Source organism: Watersipora subatra, unplaced genomic scaffold (assembly GCF_963576615.1).
Source record: "Watersipora subatra unplaced genomic scaffold, tzWatSuba1.1 SCAFFOLD_37, whole genome shotgun sequence".
In the NCBI taxonomy this organism is placed as follows: domain Eukaryota; kingdom Metazoa; phylum Bryozoa; class Gymnolaemata; order Cheilostomatida; family Watersiporidae; genus Watersipora; species Watersipora subatra.
The window spans coordinates 538,579-562,499 of record NW_027045382.1 but is presented as its reverse complement, the minus strand read 5'-3'; positions in this window follow the sequence as shown (position 1 = coordinate 562,499).

The window sequence follows — 23,921 nt, the reverse complement described above, 5'->3', positions numbered from 1 at the left end:
TAGAAAATCGAGAGGATTTTGGTTAGCGAGCTAAAAGAGGTTGTCTGATCCTTGACCCTCTGTTTACAGATATCGCAACTCTAAACCTACTGCTGGCTTTAAAGGGAAAATACCACTTCTTTCCTGACAAGTTGAAAATACCAAGGAGACGCAACTGTTCTGCTGGTGCAAGGTGGTAAACTCTTGGAAAAAACAAGCCAAGTTGGTGTAATTCAAAAAATTGCTGACTTACTCACATATTGAAGATGATACTTGCCAGTGCATTGTGATGCTGATGCAATTTACAGTATCGCCAACATAGTGACTTGTCAAAGATGACGCTTGCTTGAGCAATGTGAACGCTGGTGCAGTTTAGGATAATTTTCTGTTATTATCTAAAAGTTGCTGGTTTTTTTCAAATCACAGCAACCTAATGTAAACATGGGGGATCATTGATAACAAACCTTACTAACCTGACTAACCCTGAGCTTATCTACGGTAGCTAAGCTCAGAGATCCTTAAATGTTTTTTTCTTTGTATAGCAGAAGCTTTTCGCAGCTAGCTACTTTCTCTAACTTTGGATGACCATGTAATTTTCTTTTTCCAAAAATTCACTGCTATTATAATTTCATGGTTTAGTGCAACAGCCAGTATAACTCAATTACTGTATGGCTGTATCAATAGAATTGTATATCGAATTGTAGGGAAGCTCTTGACATGAGTGTCTTTAGGGATGGGAGTAGATGCTTAGTTATACATGTTCTTTATGTCTATATTATTACGACTAACTCCTTTTGGAACACGTTAGTTATGATCTTGATGTTCTCTATTTTGTCTCATACTAACTTACCTTGTCATATCTTTGAGGAGGAATGAAACTTGCAGGCCACCTTTGGCATTGGAAATACCAAGGGCTTTTCACTATGAAATACCAATACCTTTTTGCTATAGAAATACCAAGAGCCTTTTACTATAGAAATACCGATAGCAATTCAATATGCATATTTTTGCTTAAACATGTTGTCTATATGCTATTCAGTTTAGATTTTTAGCAACTGAACAGTCAGAGATTCTATCAAGTATTAAGTTTTGTCCTTTACTTAATAAGAGCCGATGTGTTTTAGTCTTAAAGATTGACTTGCGACAAAATTCATATAACAGTTATTTTGTATCAGAAGGTTCACTATGTCTTACTCTGCTGTTTGGTAGGTGCAAAAAAGGTAGAACTGTAATTATAAGCTCTTCAAAGCTACAAAGCAAACAGTGAATCACAGCCATCACAAAAGCGCCGTAGTTTGGAATACCTTTATTTCAATGACGTACTCATTTCAATGGGGTGATTTTTTGATGCACATGCTGTTATCCACTGAATTGAAAGGCCATTAAAAAGCTCCATAGAAAATCTTTTGTAGCATTAATTTATCCTAAACACTTTGGGTTTTACTGAAAATCCCTTATCAAATATAGATGCTCGCTACTTTACAGTTTCGTTTTAGCTTGGTCTAATCATCTAGTCGTAATCTGATCATATCCACATACTTCCGGTCAAATAGCGAGAACGATTTCTGCAGCATGTTTCGACTATCACGGATGACCAACAGGCTTGTCATGTTTATCAATGGATGATATGCATTCCTTTGAACTAAAACTAAAAAATTAAACTAATTTTTATCGTAGGCTTTGAGATATCAGTGATCAAAATAACAGCATTACAATGACGATGAAATAGACGCGTAAGGACAATAGACATGGTTTTATTGAATGTGTGAAGTATAATTGCAAATATATTTTTACTAATGAGATTGCGTCAAAGGGTAAAAGGAAGCACATCGTGTTCAACTAAGGTTAACTGGAGTCGTTTTGGGAAGAGATTCCAACCTATGGCCACAATTTACGCATTTGTGTTGGCTGTGTTTAACTGCTTGTTTTTGAACTTTGAAGACCTTGTAATCACATTTCCACATATTTTGCACCTACAGCACAGCAGAGTGAGACATGGTAAACCTTTTGATACCAAATAACTGTAATGTAAATTTTGTTGCAAGTCAACCTTTAACAAAAAATATTTGTTATCTTGGTTTGTAACAGGTGTTTATTCACATTGCAAGATTTTTAATATTAGACTAGCTGCTGAGTTAATAATGAAGAGACCAAATCGGAAGTCAGCCAACTGCTGTTTTTTTGACAAATTGTGCTTCACACTTTATGCAAAAGTTGTGAAGCTAATTTTTGAATGCACCTGTCAGTTATGGTCGCCATATAAAAAACCCCTAGTAGATATGCTAGAAACTAAGTCTTAGTCTTATGCATTACCGGGGCAACATCATCAAAAGGACAACTAAACAACCCCATGATTTGCGGCTCAGGAGAAAACCATTCTCTACAAACATTTCGAGTAAAACAAGAATACGAATGCTCAACGGACACCAGCAAACAATCAGACATGGCACCCCAGAAATTTAACGTTACTACCTACAAGAAGAATATGATCAAGCAAAAGACTATCGCCTACCGGTGCACGAAGTTCACCGCACATGTCATGACACAAATTTAATTTTTCAGAGACATTAAGACCAGGACAACCTCAAGCAGAACCCAGAAAGTAACCTTAGAAAAATGCACTGACATGGTAATACATAAGAAGTGCTAAGCTGGATTTTTACATAGAGGAGATGGAATGTATATTACGAATGAACCAACCAACGCCATGTATGTATGGTGCTGCCAACAGAAAACCTTCAGCGCTAAGCAATGCAGTTATGTGGCAACTTACCTATACAAGAGACACGAATCTGACAAATTTTAAAGTACAACCGGAGACGTCATTTACTGCAATTACAACAACGGCTCTTGTGAATTAAACGACAGATCAATGCTTATGTGGGACCTGGACATAGTCGAAACATGTGAATACCCGCCATGGTTCAACGAAAAAGAATAATTTTTCGACGCACATTTTGTCTCCAATAAACAAGATTTAGCTCTGACATTTTATAACTCGAGACTGAATTCACGTAAAGGCTGTAACAACTCTAATGTTTCGCTTTCGGACCAAGGCCTTATAGTGAAATTTCTCACACCATTGACGAATGTCACAATTAACGATACGATAAAGGCAAGAGTATCAGCAGTGGGTCAAAACGCTGCCTTCTTCAATACAATGCTACAGTCACTTGCCTACCAGCAAACTAAGATGACTCAAAAACTATTTTGGTCAGCTTACTTCTACGCCTGCTACAATCTAGCTGAGATTTTACAGATAGTTACCATGTTAATAGGAGAACACTCGACACTCAGCGCAAGATATTTACTGGAAAACCCAAACGTTATTGGTACAGCAGGTCCGGGTTTCCTCCAAGTTTACCCTTGTACTATACTTAACTACAGTCAATACGAAATACTGCCAATGGAAGAGAATAATTGCACAGAATTTATTCCGATGATGATCAAAATAGCCGGTACAAAAAAAATTAGATATTTTAATCCAAAAGACAATGTGATACACCCAGATACCTATACAGTCAATTGCAAGACAAAAGAGGCACATTGATGATGCTGGAAGGTAACATCTCTGAATACTTTCCGAACGGGACGATTTCGCCAATTAAGGAAACCACCGTCTTGAGCATTCCAGACATCAACCTCTGCAGCCAGCCCCTACAAATACAAGAAACAATATTTAGCAGAGCACATATGTTAAGATGGTCAAACACAGACGATTACGGAGAACTGAATGAAATCCTATCTACCTTAGACAGACAGAAAAGAGTACTAAAGGCTATGGGAATCGTCACGAACCGCCATAACACCCTACATTACAACACCGTAGAGAGCAGAGAGAAACTATTTGGCCCTTCACTATTCAGCTTTCTATTTGGAGGACACGTAACCTCAGGTTATGAGCTCTGGACGTTCGCTTGCAACATCATTCTTACATTAATGGTTTTATCAACAGTCATCGGAGGAATCACAAAAGGATGCTTTGTGTACAGAGCAAGGAAGAGTGCAACGGTAAACGCTTTACATGTGGAGACGGCACTGGAACTAACCGACATGCCCGAACGAGAAGATAAATCTGAAAAATAGTTCGATGATGACCCATCCACACCACCGGAAGACTTAGAAATCGAATTATCATTAGAAGACTTAAGCAGTGCACCACCATCATATAAACCCTACGTACCCAAATACTCACGACCAGGAGCAACTGACGAAAAACGTGAATGATTGAGGGCATGGAATGACTACTTTTCGCAGGCATACAATATACAAACTTCGCGAAGATAACCCGAACAGGTTAATGGTGTTACCAAAGCCTCAAATAAACATTGTAGAAGAGCCGCAATAGATGTGAAGATCAATGGATTTATCTGCACATCACTCGTCGACGCAGAAGCTACGATAAGCCTTATCAATACAAGACTTGCTCGCGATGTTAATGTTAATGTGCGCAGGAAGACGACTTTTCATAGGCAGTGGAAGGTAGCAGAAAACTTTGCCTGCATAGCCATCCAACTCGGTTTCTTTCATAACTCAAGGCTGGAGTACATCTTGTCTCCTATCTATGAAAATACAACAATAAAGGATCAATAGGTATAAAAAGATCTCGTTCTACATAACATTCTTGACCAGCTTCCTCAGCTAAAAAGGAGAAAGTAAGACCATTAAAACACGAGTGAATATAAAAACCCACACTTCTGGTCAAGAGGGACAGCCATACCTCCTACTGGCGCTAAGCCTTTATATCTGAGAGCAATCTCTAAGGCGTCCCAATCGCCCATTGAGGAAGTGACCAGCCAGTGAACAGATCGGTCAAGCACTCCCTCGAACAGTCCGAGAAAATGACATACCTCTCTGCTCTGCTTGTACCTCATCTGCAAAACACGATTCATTCAGTACATTCTACATATTCACATATCTATATATTTTCTGGTAGCATTCTATAAATATTATTTAAGAGTATGTTATACATTGTTTGATGGTAACTTGAATGCACTATGGTAGTACCAAAAATATGCTATGTTAGTATCCTGGATACACAATAATAGCTAATATTAATAACAATAACAGTAACAGCTAACAACAATAGGATACACTCCGTCTTCACCTGCCAACTCCACCTGCCAATAGCGCTATCTTGGAAACCTAAAGCCCGTTTAAACTGTTAAATACGTTTAAACGCCTTCACTTCTATATCTAATTGTTTTTACACAAAATCTTTATTGACAAAATAAATATGCAATGAGCCAGGTAATGGAGCTGCTCCTACAGCAAGCAGACGAGGTCTAATAAATATGCAATGAGCCAGGCAATTGTCTGCTCCTGCAACAATAGGATGAGGTCTAATAAAAACTAGGAGCAAATAATAACCATTATGTAAAAACAGAAAAAGGTATTTTCAAGTAAACAGTGATATCTCTGCCAACCTGAACATACATGTAGTTGCGCCATCTAAAAAGAAGTGATCGGGCAAATAGCAGTTGAAGACATAGGTGAAGACATTCTTCATGCTGTTGAGATCATTGAACATCCTACCTGGCTAATCGGGTGTAGCCCCTGAGACAAACCTGCAGTGTGGTAATGATTATGCTAAATGATGTTTTGAAAAAGTATTAAAATTCCTTTTTATGAATTCCATGTGCAAAGTGAATTATTTTAGCAGAAATTATAATGACTAAGTAGCATTTGCTATTATGAAGTTCGCAAAAATCTTTTTTCAATTTTTTTGTCATTTGCATTCATTTGCGCTTATTTATTTGAGGCTATCAAAGTAGAATTCACATTCACACTTTATTCTGCACTTTATGATATTTGTATGCAATGCACTTGTAGATGATTGGAATGGAGAAATATATTCAGAACACCTCTTTGCAGACAATTCAACTGAATATTCCATAGTATCTTTTTAATTTGCTTTCCCTAACTCTTTCGACAGTTTAAATTCAGTAATATATACCAAGCATATGGTTCAAAACATCTAACATTAGTATACACCTGCATGTTTTCTTTTTATATTGATATTCAACTTTTTCATAATGAAGCCATGCCATGTTTTGAACATTTCTTTTATTTTTAGCACCTAAGATTGTCATCTACAACAATGCTTGTGCATTACCCAGGTGTGCTCTCAATCGAAATCCGGGCTTCTTCAGAGAGACAAAGTTTCTGGTAGATAGATTTTACTGGCACAACCATACTGGTAAGTGGCGTATAAATATAGTCATCATAAATAGTATAACAGTATTTAGTAATATTTTTATATTACATTTTTTGCTATATTACAATATTTGCGTCATTGAGAGACGCATCTGTATTGCTGATCATGCTTGACTAATTCTGATTTCAGGATGCTGTGGTGGATATAATATAAATGCATACGACCATCTAAAAACTATCAACACTCAAGTTGAAGAGCAACGGAACGCAACACTTGTGAAGCTAAAATCTTCTATAAGCTATCAGCATCAAGACAAATTCTTTCTTAGCTTACAAACATTCTTATCCTTCCGTAACATAATCCATTCACTTCAACTACGAGAGGCACTTAATAACTCTGAGTTTATTATTAAGCAGCTGGTACATGTATCTTTCCTAAAATGAACTTTGAATAAGGTGATTTGCAGTTAGAATTTATTAGTATTTTAAATGGCAATCTAAAAAGCTATTACTCTACTAGATTTTATTTTTCATCTTGCATTTCATCTCAGGGTTTGGTGTTAGCCAAATGTATAAAATTTTTTTACTTAAACCATTAGTTAATGTTTTTATTCATATTTCTTTATTTCGCTAGAAATAAAGCTGGTACCCACTTGGCATTTAATTCCTTGTTTAAAATCTGATTTTTTTATGGATATGTCCGAATGCCACTGTAGGAAAGCTCCATAAAACTGATTGGTAACCAAGGGGATAATACATATTAGACAAGTTCAAATCATGAAAGGAATTTTGTGAACCTTGTTGTTTGAGTTGCTTGTCCGCGGGCAGGCAACTCCAGCAAGGTTGTTCACACGACTTGAACTAATATTACTAAATATTACTAAAAAAATATTACTAAATACTGTTATACTATTTATGATGACTATATTTATACGCCACTTACCAGTATGGTTGTGCCAGTAAAATCTATCTACCAGAAACTTTGTCTCTCTGAAGAAGCCCGGATTTCGATTGAGAGCACACCTGGGTAATGCACAAGCATTGTTGTAGATGACAATCTTAGGTGCTAAAAATAAAAGAAATGTTCAAAACATGGCATGGCTTCATTATGAAAAAGTTGAATATCAATATAAAAAGAAAACATGCAGGTGTATACTAATGTTAGATGTTTTGAACCATATGCTTGGTATATATTACTGAATTTAAACTGTCGAAAGAGTTAGGGAAAGCAAATTAAAAAGATACTATGGAATATTCAGTTGAATTATCTGCAAAGAGGTGTTCTGAATATATTTCTCCATTCCAATCATCTACAAGTGCATTGCATACAAATATCATAAAGTGCAGAATAAAGTGTGAATGTGAATTCTACTTTGATAGCCTCAAATAAATAAGCGCAAATGAATGCAAATGACAAAAAAATTGAAAAAAGATTTTTGCGAACTTCATAATAGCAAATGCTACTTAGTCATTATAATTTCTGCTAAAATAATTCACTTTGCACATGGAATTCATAAAAAGGAATTTTAATACTTTTTCAAAACATCATTTAGCATAATCATTACCACACTGCAGGTTTGTCTCAGGGGCTACACCCGATTAGCCAGGTAGGATGTTCAATGATCTCAACAGCATGAAGAATGTCTTCACCTATGTCTTCAACTGCTATTTGCCCGATCACTTCTTTTTAGATGGACATCCATGCAGTAATTTTTAGTGCGGAAATACAGTCTTTTGACCCATCAATTGATAATGTGTTTGCACATATGGAACAAGTTGTAGATGAGATGCTTGTGACAAAGCAGAGAATGCCGTCAGACATACAAATATGTCTGACTGCATGTTTGTATTTGGAGTTGCCTTTTCAATAAAATTGTAAATTCTGATATTGCATAGATATATGTTAAACTAACCATTACAAAACTCCGCCAGATTATTAATAAGAATTTTATATCAAAATATTTTTATAACGTTAAAGTAAAAACCTGTATGTATAGGTTGTTTATTAAAATAAAGGGAGGACAACTTCTGTAAAGAAACTATCCAGTTGCTAAGATGGCCTAATTGCAAAGTTTGTCATCAATTTTCTTTCCGACAATAGCAATACTGCTTGTTAATAAATAATATCACTTGCGTGATGATTATTATAATATATTTTTTAAAGCATTGAATTTGGTGATAAAAAAAGTAAAAGTAGCAAGACGTATGTATAATGCATACATGTTCGAAAGTTAGAATTGTCCTAGTTATGTAATTATTATAGCAGTCAACTGATATTGCTTAATTAACGATTAATAAGAATTCGTGATGCACCATTTTTTCACAAAATGTTTTCAACTAGCAGATTACCATAAAATTTGACAAAGAAATTTTTTTTCAATACAGCCAATTTGAAGATTTTCAGTTCGCTTAACATCTTCAATTTTTTATTGTTAGTTCTCTGTATAACAACGGGACATCTGCGATTGGAGTGGTTTGAGTCTGATACAAAAGGGACTAGCTGTAAAACACACCGCAGATTTCCATTGTTTTCACCCTATCATTGACATGCAGGAATGCTTACGACACGTATAAAAACTGTGTGATCAGGGCAAACATTTTCAGTAGACCATATATATGGAGTTGTTTTACGGTATGAAAGACCACTGTCAATAGAACTTAAGCTATGTGTGTGTCTGTTCTGGTGGACAGGTGAAAACGTTTTATGAAAAGGTATTCTAACCTGAAATACTTTAATAAGAAATCATGACCACCCCTAACTTCACGGATACTGTTAACATGACGGATTACCATAAAACTTGACATTGCAGCCTATAATCGTGAAATATCATGATCCAAACGATTTTAATAAGAAATTGTACCTCAAACACAATACAAACCATAAAGACAATAAACCTACAGATATATAAACCACTAGCTAGGAAAACCAATGAAGTCTTAATATCATTCGACAAAACAGTTTTCAAGTCAACCAGAGCTCATCTATTCACCATGTGAACATAGTTTACTCTAGTTTTCCAACAGATCAAATTTGCAAGAATGTTGAGCTAATAAATTTCATATAAGTCAGTATGTCGTATGCTTATACAACTGTGTAAGTGAACATGTATAAAGTGAAGTATATATATAAAGCAGTCCAATGAATGCTATCGAAGCAGATGGTTCTGAGGCACTTCAACTAAATAATTCAAAAAACTTTAACAAGGTAAAATAAAATTATTTGAAGTTAGCTTGTAGCCTTAATATGCATCAGAATCTTATAGAGTCAATACTGTATTCAATAGTAAAAATTGTGATTCCACATGAACACAAGGCCCTGGGTGTATTGAGCAAAAGAATTATCTCCCCTTGATTTATTTTCACTGTGAGTTGAATAAGAGGTCCCATTTATAGTTTAAGCATTAGGACCGCTTCATCTTAAAACCCGATTCTCTATCAACCTCAGATGAACATTGAGTTCACAGAAAGTGAATCAAATGCATGCGCTAAGTAATAGAGTTGTCTCTTCTTAGACTATACTCTGGTTGCATTCAATAATAGAGTTGCCTCCCTTTTTCAATATATTGACAGCTAATGATTTCTCAGCAAAATATAAATATTCACCGAGTTTTCATTGCAGTGATTCCACTATGAACGGTTTATCTACACATGTCTTTTGTGAAGGTCAAAGTTGTGGTTGCAAACATAAATGCCACATTAGATCTAAATAGTAGACCGACGACCTAAACGCATAAGATTCACCGGAGGACGGCTCGGCCTATTCAACCTTGCCAGCTACTTCCAATTTAGCCTTCTATGCTTAGCCTTACGCATTACCGGGGCGACAGCATCAAAAGGACAACCAAACAACCCCATGATTTGCGGCACAGGAGAAAATGATTCTCCACAAACATTTTGAGTAGAACAAGAATACGAACGCTCAACGGACACCAGCAAACAATCAGACATGGCACCCCAGAAATTTAACGTTACTACCTACAAGAAGAATATGATCAAGCAAAAGACTATCGCCTACCGGTGCACGAAGTTCACCGCACATGTCACGACACAAATTTAATTTTTCAGAGACATTAAGACCAGGACAACCTCAAGCAGAACCCAGATAGTAACCTTAGAAGAATGCACTGACATGGTAATACATAAGAAGTGCTAAGCTGGATTTTTACATAGAGGAGATGGAATGTATATTACGAATGAACCAACCAACGCCATGTATGTATGGTGCTGCCAACAGAAAACCTTCAGCGCTAAGCAATGCAGTTATGTGGCAACTTACCTATACAAGAGACACGGATCTGACAAATTTTAAAGTACAACCGGAGACGTCATTTACTGCAATTACAACAACGGCTCTTGTGAATTAAACGACAGATCAATGCTTATGTGGGACCTGGACATAGTCGAAACATGTGAATACCCGCCATGGTTCAACGAAAAAGAATAATTTTTCGACGCACATTTTGTCTCCAATAAACAAGATTTAGCTCTGACATTTTATAACCCGAGACTGAATTCACATAAAGGCTGTAACAACTCTAATGTTTCGCTTTCGGACCAAGGCCTTATAGTGAAATTTCTCACACCATTGACGAATGTCACAATTAACGATACGATAAAGGCAAGAGTATCAGCAGTGGGTCAAAACGCTGCCTTCTTCAATACAATGCTACAGTCACTTGCCTACCAGCAAACTAAGATGACTCAAAAACTATTTTGGTCAGCTTACTTCTACGCCTCCTACAATCTAGCTGAGATTTTACAGATAGTTACCATGCTAATAGGAGAACACGCGACACTCAGCGCAAGATATTTACTGGGAAACCCAAATGTTATTGCTACAACAGGTCCGGGTTTCCTCCAAGTTTACCATTGTACTATACTTAACTACAGTCAATACGAAATACTGCCAATGGAAAAGAATAACTGCACAGAATTTATTCCGATGATGATCAAAACAGCCGGTACAGAAAAAATTGGATATTTCAATCCAAAAGACAATGTGATACACCCAGACACCTATACAGTCAACTGCAAGACAAAAGAGGCACATTGATGATGCTGGAAGGTAACATCTCTGAATACTTTCCGAACGGGACGATTTCGCCAATTAAGGAAGCCACCGACTTGAGCATTCCGTACATCAACCTCTGCAGCCAGCCCCTACAAATACAAGAAACAATATTTAGCAGAGCACATATGTTAAGACGGTCAAACACAGACGAATACGGAGAACTGAATGAAATCCTATCTACCTTAGACAGACAGAAAAGAGTACTAAAGGCTATGGGAATCGTCACGAACCGCCATAACACCCTACATTACAACACCGTAGAGAGCAGAGAGAAACTATTTGGCCCTTCACTATTCAGCTTTTTATTTGGAGGACACGTAACCTCAGGTTATGAGCTCTGGACGTTCGCTTGCAACATCATTCTTACATTAATGGTTTTATCAACAGTCATCGGAGGAATCACAAAAGGATGCTTTGTGTACAGAGCAAGGAAGAGTGCAACGGTAAACGCTTTACATGTGGAGACGGCACTGGAACTAACCGACATGCCCGAACGAGAAGACGAATCTGAAAAATAGTTCGATGATGACCCATCCGCACCACCGGAAGACTTAGAAATCGAATTATCATTAGAAGACTTAAGCAGTGCACCACCATCATATAAACCCTACGTACCCAAATACTCACGACCAGGAGCAACTGACGAAAAGCGTGAATGATTGAGGGCATGGAATGACTACTTTTCGCAGGCATACAATATACAAACTTCGCGAAGATAACCCGAACAGGTTAATGGTGTTACCAAAGCCTCAAATAAAGATTGTAGAAGAGCCACAATAGATGTGAAGATCAATGGATTTATCTGCACATCACTCGTCGACGCAGAAGCTACGATAAGCCTTATCAATACAAGACTTGCTCGCGATGTTAATGTTAATGTGCGCAGGAAGACGACTTTTCATAGGCAGTGGAAGGTAGCAGAAAATTTTGCCTGCATAGCCATCCGACTCGGTTTCTTTCATAACTCGAGGCTGGAGTACATCTTGTCTCATATCTATGAAAATACAACAATAAAGGATCAATAGATATAAAAAGATCTTGTTCTACATAACATTCTTGACCAGCTTCCTCAGCTAAAAAGAAGAAAGTAAGACCATTAAAACACGAGTGAATATAAAAACCCACACTTCTGGTCAAGAGGGACAGCCATACCTCCTACTGGCGCTAAACCTTCATATATGAGAGCAATCTTTAAGGCGTCCCAATCGCCCATTGAAGAAGTGACCAGCCAGTGAACAGATCGGTCAAGCACTCTGTCGGACAGTCCGAGAAAATGACATACCTCTATGCTCTGCTTGTACCTCATCTGCAACACACGATTCATTCAGTACATTCTACATATTCACATATCTATATATTTTCTGGTAGCATTCTATAAATATTATTTAAGAGTATGTTATACATTGTTTGATGGTAACTTGAATGCACTATGGTAGTACCAAAAATATGCTATGTTAGTATCCTGGATACACAATAATAGCTAATATTAATAACAATAACAGTAACAGCTAACAACAATAGGATACACTCTGTCTTCACCTGCCAACTCCACCTGCCAATAGCGCTATCTTAGAAACCTAAAGCCCGTTTTAACTGTTAAATACGTTTAAACGCCTTCACTTCTATATCTAATTGTTTTTACACAAAATCTTTATTGACAAAATAAATATGCAATGAGCCAGGTAATGGAGCTGCTCCTACGGCAAGCAGACGAGGTCTAATAAATATGCAATGAGCCAGGCAATTGTCTGCAATGCACTTGTAGATAATTGGAATGGAGAAATATATTCAGAACACCTCTTTGCAGATAATTCAACTGAAGATTCCATAGTATCTTTTTAATTTGCTTTCCCTAACTCTTTCGACAGTTTAAATTCAGTAATATATACCAAGAATATGGTTCAAAACATCTAACATTAGTATACACCTGCATGTTGTCTTTTTATATTGATATTCAACTTTTTCATAATGAAGCAATGCCATGTTTTGAACATTTCTTTTATTTTTAGCACCTAAGATTGTCATCTACAACAATGCTTGTGCATTACCCAGGTATGCTCTCAATCGAAATCCGGCCTTTTTCAGAGAGACAAAGTTTCTGGTATATAGATTTCACTGGCACAACCATACTGGTAAGCGGCGTATAAATATAGTCATCATAAATAGTATAACAGTATTTGGTAATATTGTTATATTACATTTTTTGCTATATTACAATATTTGCGTCATTGAGAGACGCATCTGTATTGCTGATCATGCTTGACTAATTCTGATTTCAGGATGCTGTGGTGGATATAATATAAATGCATACGACCATCTAAAAACTATCAACACTCAAGTTGCAGAGCAACGGAACGCAACACTTGTGAAGCTAAAATCTTCTATAAGCTATCAGCATCAAGACAAATTCTTTCTTAGCTTACAAACATTCTTATCCTTCCGTAACATAATCCATTCACTTCAACTACGAGAGGCACTTACTAACTCTGAGTTTATTATTAAGCAGCTGGTACATGTATCTTTCCAAAAATAAACTTTGAATAAGGTGATTGCAGTTAGAATTTATTAGTATTTTGAATGGCAATCTAAAAAGCTATTAATCTACTAGAATTCATTTTTCATCTTGCATTTTATCTCAGGGTTTGGTGTTAGCCAAATGTATAAAATTTTTTTACTGAAACCATTAGTTAATGTTTTCATTTATATTTCTTTATTTTGCTAGAAATAAAGCTGGTACCCACTTGGCATTTAATTCCTTGTTTAAAATCTGATTTTTATGGATATGTCCGAATGCCACTGTAGCAAAACTCCATAAGACTGATTGGTAACCAAAGGGATAATACATATTAGACAAGTTCAAATCATGAAAGGAATCTTGTGAAGCTTGTTATTTGAGTTGCTTGTCCGCGGGCAAGCAACTCTAACAAGGTTGTTCACATGATATGAACTAATGTTAGACATTCATGCAGTAACTTTCTTGTGCGGAAATACAGTCTTTTGACCCATCAAATACCATAGAACCTTACAATAGATCAGATACTATTGAACCTTATAATATATCAGATATCATAGAACTTTACAACTGATCAAATAACATAGAACAATAGAGAAAATTCATAGCTTTCCATCAATGCTAGTCATTTTTTAATGTTTACACACAAAATTAAAATTACCTTTAGTCAGGAAAAATGGAAGAACTCTAGGAACGTACCTCAAGCTGAATCATTATTTCGCAATTCATGAATTTATACTCTTGCTGATCGGAACTGCCTGCAAAATTGTCACAATTTATCGGTTGGCGACAACTGCAAATGGTGCAGGTATAGAACTTGGCATGAAAGTTTAGGTATAACTGACATTCCTCCTCGGCGAGCACTAAAGAAAACAGGGAAATGTGACAATTCTATAGTACAACAGTGTATAGCAGCTCCACAGTTTACCACTTGAAAAAAATATAACAGATCTCTTGTGTTACTAACTACTAGTAATAGGTGTTTTCTCACAGCAGTAAGTAATATCAACTTGAACTGTATTTTGGTGCTACACTAGGTAACTCTATGCGCAAACATAGAGTTACCTAGCGTAGCACAAAAAATGTATTACAGTATAAATACAGCCGTCACTGTCTTTACCAATGAGATTTTACCATCATAGTTTTATTACTCTACTTCAACCTTCTAAATCTAATGGTTAGTTATCGATACAACATTTGCTGTACTCTAACTGTATGTAGGGCAAACCTGACATTAGCTCATTTACCATAGAACTTTGCAATTGATCAGGTACCATAGCACCTTACAATAGAAAAAATACATAGCTTTCTATCAATGCTAGTCACTTTTCATATGTTCACGCGCAAAACAAAAATTACCTTTAGTTAGGAAAAATGGAAAAACTTTAGAAACGTACCTCAAGCCTAATCATGATTTCGCAATTCATGATTTTACACTCTTGCTGATCAGAACTGCCTTCAAAATTGTCACAATCTATCGTGTGGCGATAACTGTAGAAGGTGCAGGTATAGAACTTGGCATGAAAGTTTAGGTATAAATGACGTTCCTCCTCGGCGAGCACTAAAGAAAACCGGGAAATGTGACATTTCCATAGTGCAACAGTATATAGCAGGTCATCAGTTTACCACCTGAAAGAAATATAACAGATCTCTTGTGTTACTAACTACTAGTAATAGATGTTTTGTCACAGCAGTAAGTAATAGCCTATCAACTTGAGCTGTATTTTTGTGCTACGCTAGCAAACTCTATGTGTAAACATAGAGTTACCTAGCGTAGCACAAAAAATGTATTATAGAACAAATACAGCCGTCACTGTCTTTACCAATAGGATTTTACCATCATAGTTTTATTACTCTACTTCAACCTTCTGAATATAATGGTTAGTTATCGATACACCATTTGCTGTACTCTAACTGTATGAAGGGCGAATCTGACAATAGCTCAGTTACCATAGAACTTTGCAATTGATCAAGTACCAAAAACCTTACAATAGCTCAGGTACTACAGAGCTTTACAATACATCAGGTACCATAAAGCTTTATAATAGATAAGATACCGTAGAACCTAACAATATATCAGGTACAATAGATGATTGTTCAACTTATAGAATAAAGAAGTAACTTGTACTGGTAAGTATCAGCATTACTTACAACAGCTTAACACTTTCACTATACCTGAACCATTAATATTTAATTTAGCACCTACAAGTTAAGTAGAAGTGCACAAACTAAACATAGTCAAAATAGAATAATATGACAAGCAAATTCAACACAGATGTTTATTTGAAAAAAACTGTTTTAAAACTATCTTGTGATGTCCATTCTGCATTTTCAGGTTGGCTGGTACCTTTGCAGTAGAGAACAGCGAGCTGACTTGTTGGATTTATCAGATCTTTTGGGAAGTTGAGATTTACCAGTAGGTGTTACTGGTATGCAAGCGTGTGACCTCATTAAGGTTGATAACAGCTTGTGCTCGCTGTCAAAGGCATGCAGAAGCATAAGGTTCCAAATGTCCTCTGCTACTCTGAATTAAAGAAAAAATAACCATGTCATAAAAACCAATCATATGTTAACTAGTTTCAAAAGAATTCTCAACTTTAACCAGATGTGAAGCAATTGAACAGTTTCTTTTTCAGTGAATAATTTAGTGAGCATACTCAATGAATAATATGCAACATCTGCATTCTATGCTATCATAAAAGTCGTGTCCTTTTGTCTGTCTGAAACCACAATTACAGGTTTAGAAAAACATTACATTGCGTAGGATTCGAATTTGCAACCTTAAATCCGCTACACCGAAACAGATTAGCTACCATAGAACCTTACAATATATCAGATACCATTGAACCTTATAACATATCAGATATCATAAAACTTTACAATTGATCAGGTACCATAGAACCTTACAATCGAGAAAATAGTACCACAGAGCCTTACAATATATCAGATACCATAAAGCTTCATAATAGATAAGATACCATAGAACCTAACAATATATCAGGTACAATAGATGATTGTTCAACTTATAGAATAAAGAAGTAACTTGTACTGGTAAATATCAGCATTACTTACAAGAGCTTAACACTTTCACTATATCTGAATCAATAATATTTGAATTAGCACCTACAAGTTAAGTAAAAGTGCACAAACTAAACATAGTCAGAATAGAATAATATGGAAAGCAAATTCAACAGTCTTGTGTATTTGAAAACAACTGTTTTAAAACTGTCTTGTGGTGTCAATTTTGCATTGTCAGGTTGGCTGGTACCTTTGCAGTAGAGAACAGCGAGCTGACTTGTTGGATTTATCAGATCTTGTGGGAAGTTGAGCTTTTTACCAGTAGGTGTTACTGGTATGACAGTAAGCGGGTGTATGGTAACTGGTATGGTAAGCGTGTGACCTCATTAAGGTTGATAACAGTTTGTCCTCGCTGTCAAAGGCATGCAGAAGCATAAGGTTCCGGATGTCCTCTGCTACTCTGAATTAAAAAAAAAATAACCATGTCATAAAAACCAATCATATGTCAACTAGTTTCAAAAGTATTCTCAACTTCAACCAGATGTGAAGCAATTAAACAGTTTCTTTTTCAGTGAATAATAAAGTGAGCATACTCAATGAATAATATGCAACATGCGCATTCTATGCTATCATATGAGTCGTGTCCTTTTGTCTGTCTGAAACCACAATTACAGGTTTAGAAAAACATTACATTGCGTAGGATTCGAATTTGCAACCTTCAATCCACTACACCCAAATAGAATAGATACCATAGAACTTTACAATATATCAGATACCATTGAACCTGATAATATATCAGATATCATAAAACTTTACAATCGGTCAGGTACCATAAAACTTTAAAATAGAGAAAATACATATCTTTCTATCAATGCTAGCCACTTATTAAAATTTACACGCAAAATAAAAATTACTTTTAGTCAGGAAAAATGGAACAACTCTAGGAACGTACCTCAAGCTGAATCATTATTTCGCAATTCATGAATTTACACTCTTGCTGATCAGAACTGCCTTCAAAATTGTCACAATCTATCGGGTGGCGATAACTGTAGATGGTGCAGGTATAGAACTTGGCATGAAAGTTTAGGTATAACTGACATTCCTCCTCGGCGAGCACTAAAGAAAACAGGGAAATGTGACAGTTCCATAGTGCAACAGTGTATAGCGGCTCATCAGTTTACCACCTCAAAAAAATATAACAGATCTCTTGTGTTACTAACTACTAGTAAAAGAGGTTTTGTCACAGCAGTAAATAATATCAACTTGAACTGTATTTTTGTGCTACGCTAGGTAATTCTATGTGTAAACATAGAGTTACCTAGCGTAGCACAAAAAATGTATTAAAGTATAAATACCGCCGTCACTGTCTTTACCAATAAGATTTTACCATCATAGTTTTATTACTCTACTTCAACCTTCCAAATCTAATGGTTAGTTATCGATACAACATTTGCTGTACTCTAACTGTATGTAGGGCAAACCTGACATTAGCTCATTTACCATAGAACTTTGCAATTGATCAGGTACCATAAAACTTTCAAATAGAGAAAATACATATCTTTCTATCAATGCTAGTCACTTTTATATGTTTACACGCAAAATAAAAATCACCTTTAGTCAGGAAAAATGGAAAAACTTTAGAAACGTACCTCAAGCCTAATCATTATTTCGCAATTCATGAATTTACACTCTTGCTGATCAGAACTGCCTTCAAAATTGTCACAACCTATCGTGTGGCGGTAACTGTAGATGGTGCAGGTATAGAACTTGGCATGAAAGTTTAGGTATAACTGACATTCCTCCACGGCGAGCACTAAAGAAAACAGGGAAATGTGACAGTTCCATAGTGCAACAGTGTATAGCGGCTCATCAGTTTACCACCTGAAAAAAATATAACAGATCTCTTGTGTTACTAACTACTAGTAAAAGAGGTTTTGTCACAGCAGTAAATAATATCAACTTGAACTGTATTTTTGTGCTACGCTAGGTAATTCTATGTGTAAACATAGAGTTACCTAGCGTAGCACAAAAAATGTATTAAAGTATAAATACCGCCGTCACTGTCTTTACCAATAAGATTTTACCATCATAGTTTTATTACTCTACTTCAACCTTCCAAATCTAATGGTTAGTTATCGATACAACATTTGCTGTACTCTAACTGTATGTAGGGCAAACCTGACATTAGCTCATTTACCATAGAACTTTGCAATTGATCAGGTACCATAAAACTTTAAAATAGAGAAAATACATATCTTTCTATCAATGCTAGCCACTTATTAAAATTTACACGCAAAATAAAAATTACTTTTAGTCAGGAAAAATGGAACAACTCTAGGAACGTACCTCAAGCTGAATCATTATTTCGCAATTCATGAATTTATACTCTTGCTGATCGGAACTGCCTGCAAAATTGTCACAATCTATCGGGTGGCGATAACTGTAGATGGTGCAGGTATAGAACTTGGCATGAAAGTTTAGGTATAACTGACATTCCTCCTCGGCGAGCACTAAAGAAAACAGGGAAATGTGACAGTTCCATAGTGCAACAGTGTATAGCGGCTCATCAGTTTACCACCTGAAAAAAATATAACAGATCTCTTGTGTTACTAACTACTAGTAAAAGAGGTTTTGTCACAGCAGTAAATAATATCAACTTGAACTGTATTTTTGTGCTACGCTAGGTAATTCTATGTGTAAACATAGAGTTACCTAGCGTAGCACAAAAAATGTATTAAAGTATAAATACCGCCGTCACTGTCTTTACCAATAAGATTTTACCATCATAGCTTTATTACTCTACTTCAACCTTCCAAATCTAATGGTTAGTTATCGATACAACATTTGCTGTACTCTAACTGTATGTAGGGCAAACCTGACATTAGCTCATTTACCATAGAACTTTGCAATTGATCAGGTACCATAAAACTTTAAAATAGAGAAAATACATATCTTTCTATCAATGCTAGCCACTTATTAAAATTTACACGCAAAATAAAAATTACTTTTAGTCAGGAAAAATGGAACAACTCTAGGAACGTACCTCAAGCTGATTCATTATTTCGCAATTCATGAATTTACACTCTTGCTGATCAGAACTGCCTTCAAAATTGTCACAACCTATCGTCTGGCGATAACTGTAGATGGTGCAGGTATAGAACTTGGCATGAAAGTTTCGGTATAACTGACATTCCTCCACGGCGAGCACTAAAGAAAACAGGGAAATGTGACAGTTCCATAGTGCAACAGTGTATAGCGGCTCATCAGTTTACCACCTCAAAAAATATAACAGATCTCTTGTGTTACTAACTACTAGTAAAAGAGGTTTTGTCACAGCAGTAAATAATATCAACTTGAACTGTATTTTTGTGCTACGCTAGGTAATTCTATGTGTAAACATATTGAGTTACCTAGCGTAGCACAAAAAATGTATTAAAGTATAAATACCGCCGTCACTGTCTTTACCAATAAGATTTTACCATCATAGTTTTATTACTCTACTTCAACCGTCCAAATCTAATGGTTAGTTATCGATACAACATTTGCTGTACTCTAACTGTATGTAGGGCAAACCTGACATTAGCTCATTTACCATAGAACTTTGCAATTGATCAGGTACCATAGCACCTTACAATAGAGAAAATACATAGCTTTCTATCAATGCTAATCACTTTTATATGTTTACACGCAAAATAAAAATCACCTTTAGTCAGGAAAAATGGAAAAACTTTAGAAACGTACCTCAAGCCTAATCATTATTTCGCAATTCATGAATTTACACTCTTGCTGATCAGAACTGCCTTCAAAATTGTCACAACCTATCGTCTAGCGATAACTGTAGATGGTGCAGGTATAGAACTTGGCATGAAAGTTTAGGTATAACTGACATTCCTCCACGGCGAGCACTAAAGAAAACAGAGAAATGTGACAGTTCCATAGTGCAACAGTGTATAGCGGCTCATCAGTTTACCACCTGAAAAAAAAAATAACAGATCTCTTGTGTTACTAACTACTAGTATTAGATGTTTTGTCACAGCAGTAAGTAATAGCCTATCAACTTGAGCTGTATTTTTGTGCTACGCTAGCAAACTCTATGTGTAAACATAGAGTTACCTAGCGTAGCACAAAAAAAGTATTAAAGTACAAATACAGCCGTCACTGTCTTTACCAATAAGATTTTACCATCATAGTTTTATTACTCTACTTCAACCTTCTAAATATAATGGTTAGTTATTGATACACCATTTGCTGTACTCTAACTGAGTGAAGGGCGAACCTGACAATAGCTCAGTTACTATAGAACTTTGCAAATGATCAGGTACCATAGAACCTTACAATTGAACAAGTACCAAAAACCTTATGATACATCAGGTACTACAGAGCCTTACAATATATCAGGTACCATAAAGCTTCATAATAGATAAGATACCATAGAACCTAACAATATATCAGGTACAATAGATGATTGTTTGACTTATAGAATAAAGAAGTAACTTGTACTGGTAAATATCAGCATTACTTACAAGAGCTTAACACTTTCACTATATCTGAACCAATAATATTTGAATTAGCACCTACAAGTTAAGTAAAAGTGCACAAACTAAACATAGTCAAAATAGAATAATATGACAAGCAAATTCAACACTCATGTTTATTTGAAAACAACTGTTTTATAACTATCTTGTGATGTCAATTCTACATTGTCAGGTTGACTGGTACCTTTGCAGTAGAGAACAGCGAGCTGACTTTTTGGATTTATCAGATCTTGTGGGATGTTGAGCTTTGTACCAGTAGGTGTTACTGGTACGACAGTAAGCGGGTGTATGGTAACTGGTATGGTAAGCGTGTGACCTCATTAAGGTTGATAACAGCTTGTCCTCGCTATCAAAGGCATGCAGAAGCATAAGGTTCCAAATGTCCTCTGCTACTCTGAATTAAAGAAAAAATAACCATGTCATAAAAACCAATCATATGTTAACTAGTTTCAAAAGAATTCTCAACTTTAACCAGATGTGAAGCAATTGAACAGTTTCTTTTTCAGTGAATAATTTAGTGAGCATACTCAATGAATAATATGCAACATGTGCATTCTATGCTATCATATGAGTCGTGTCCTTTTGTCTGTCTGAAACCACAATTACAGGTTTAGAAAAACATTACATTGCGTAGGGTTCGAATTTGCAACCTTCAATCCATTACACCCAAATAGAATAGAAACCATAGAACCTTACAATATATCAAATACCATTGAACCTGATAATATATCAGATATCATAAAACTTTACAATCGGTCAGGTACCATAAAACTTTAAAATAGAGAAAATACATATCTTTCTATCAATGCTAGCCACTTATTAAAATTTACACGCAAAATAAAAATTACTTTTAGTCAGGAAAAATGGAACAACTCTAGGAACGTACCTCAAGCTGAATCATTATTTCGCAATTCATGAATTTATACTCTTGCTGATCGGAACTGCCTGCAAAATTGTCACAATCTATCGGGTGGCGATAACTGTAGATGGTGCAGGTATAGAACTTGGCATGAAAGTTTAGGTATAACTGACATTCCTCCTCGGCGAGCACTAAAGAAAACAGGGAAATGTGACAGTTCCATAGTGCAACAGTGTATAGCGGCTCATCAGTTTACCACCTCAAAAAAATATAACAGATCTCTTGTGTTACTAACTACTAGTAAAAGAGGTTTTGTTACAGCAGTAAATAATATCAACTTGAACTGTATTCTTGTGCTACGCTAGGTAATTCTATGTGTAAACATAGAGTTACCTAGCGTAGCACAAAAAATGTATTAAAGTATAAATACCGCCGTCACTGTCTTTACCAATAAGATTTTACCATCATAGTTTTATTACTCTACTTCAACCTTCCAAATCTAATGGTTAGTTATCGATACAACATTTGCTGTACTCTAACTGTATGTAGGGCAAACCTGACATTAGCTCATTTACCATAGAACTTTGCAATTGATCAGGTACCATAAAACTTTAAAATAGAGAAAATACATATCTTTCTATCAATGCTAGCCACTTATTAAAATTTACACGCAAAATAAAAATTACTTTTAGTCAGCAAAAATGGAACAACTCTAGGAACGTACCTCAAGCTGATTCATTATTTCGCAATTCATGAATTTACACTCTTGCTGATGAGAACTGCCTTCAAAATTGTCACAACCTATCGTCTGGCGATAACTGTAGATGGTGCAGGTATAGAACTTGGCATGAAAGTTTAGGTATAACTGACATTCCTCCACGGCGAGCACTAAAGAAAACAGGGAAATGTGACAGTTCCATAGTGCAACAGTGTATAGCGGCTCATCAGTTTACCACCTCAAAAAATATAACAGATCTCTTGTGTTACTAACTACTAGTAAAAGAGGTTTTGTCACAGCAGTAAATAATATCAACTTGAGCTGTATTTTTGTGCTACGCTAGGTAATTCTATGTGTAAACATAGAGTTACCTAGCGTAGCACAAAAAATGTATTAAAGTATAAATACCGCCGTCACTGTCTTTACCAATAAGATTTTACCATCATAGTTTTATTACTCTACTTCAACCTTCCAAATCTAATGGTTAGTTATCGATACAACATTTGCTGTACTCTAACTGTATGTAGGGCAAACCTGACATTAGCTCATTTACCATAGAACTTTGCAATTGATCAGGTACCATAGCACCTTACAATAGAGAAAATACATAGCTTTCTATCAATGCTAATCACTTTTATATGTTTACACGCAAAATAAAAATCACCTTTAGTCAGGAAAAATGGAAAAACTTTAGAAACGTACCTCAAGCCTAATCATTATTTCGCAATTCATGAATTTACACTCTTGCTGATCAGAACTGCCTTCAAAATTGTCACAACCTATCGTCTAGCGATAACTGTAGATGGTGCAGGTATAGAACTTGGCATGAAAGTTTAGGTATAACTGACATTCCTCCACGGCGAGCACTAAAGAAAACAGAGAAATGTGACAGTTCCATAGTGCAACAGTGTATAGCGGCTCATCAGTTTACCACCTGAGAAAAAATATAACAGATCTCTTGTGTTACTAACTACTAGTATTAGATGTTTTGTCACAGCAGTAAGTAATAGCCTATCAACTTGAGCTGTATTTTTGTGCTACGCTAGCAAACTCTATGTGTAAACATAGAGTTA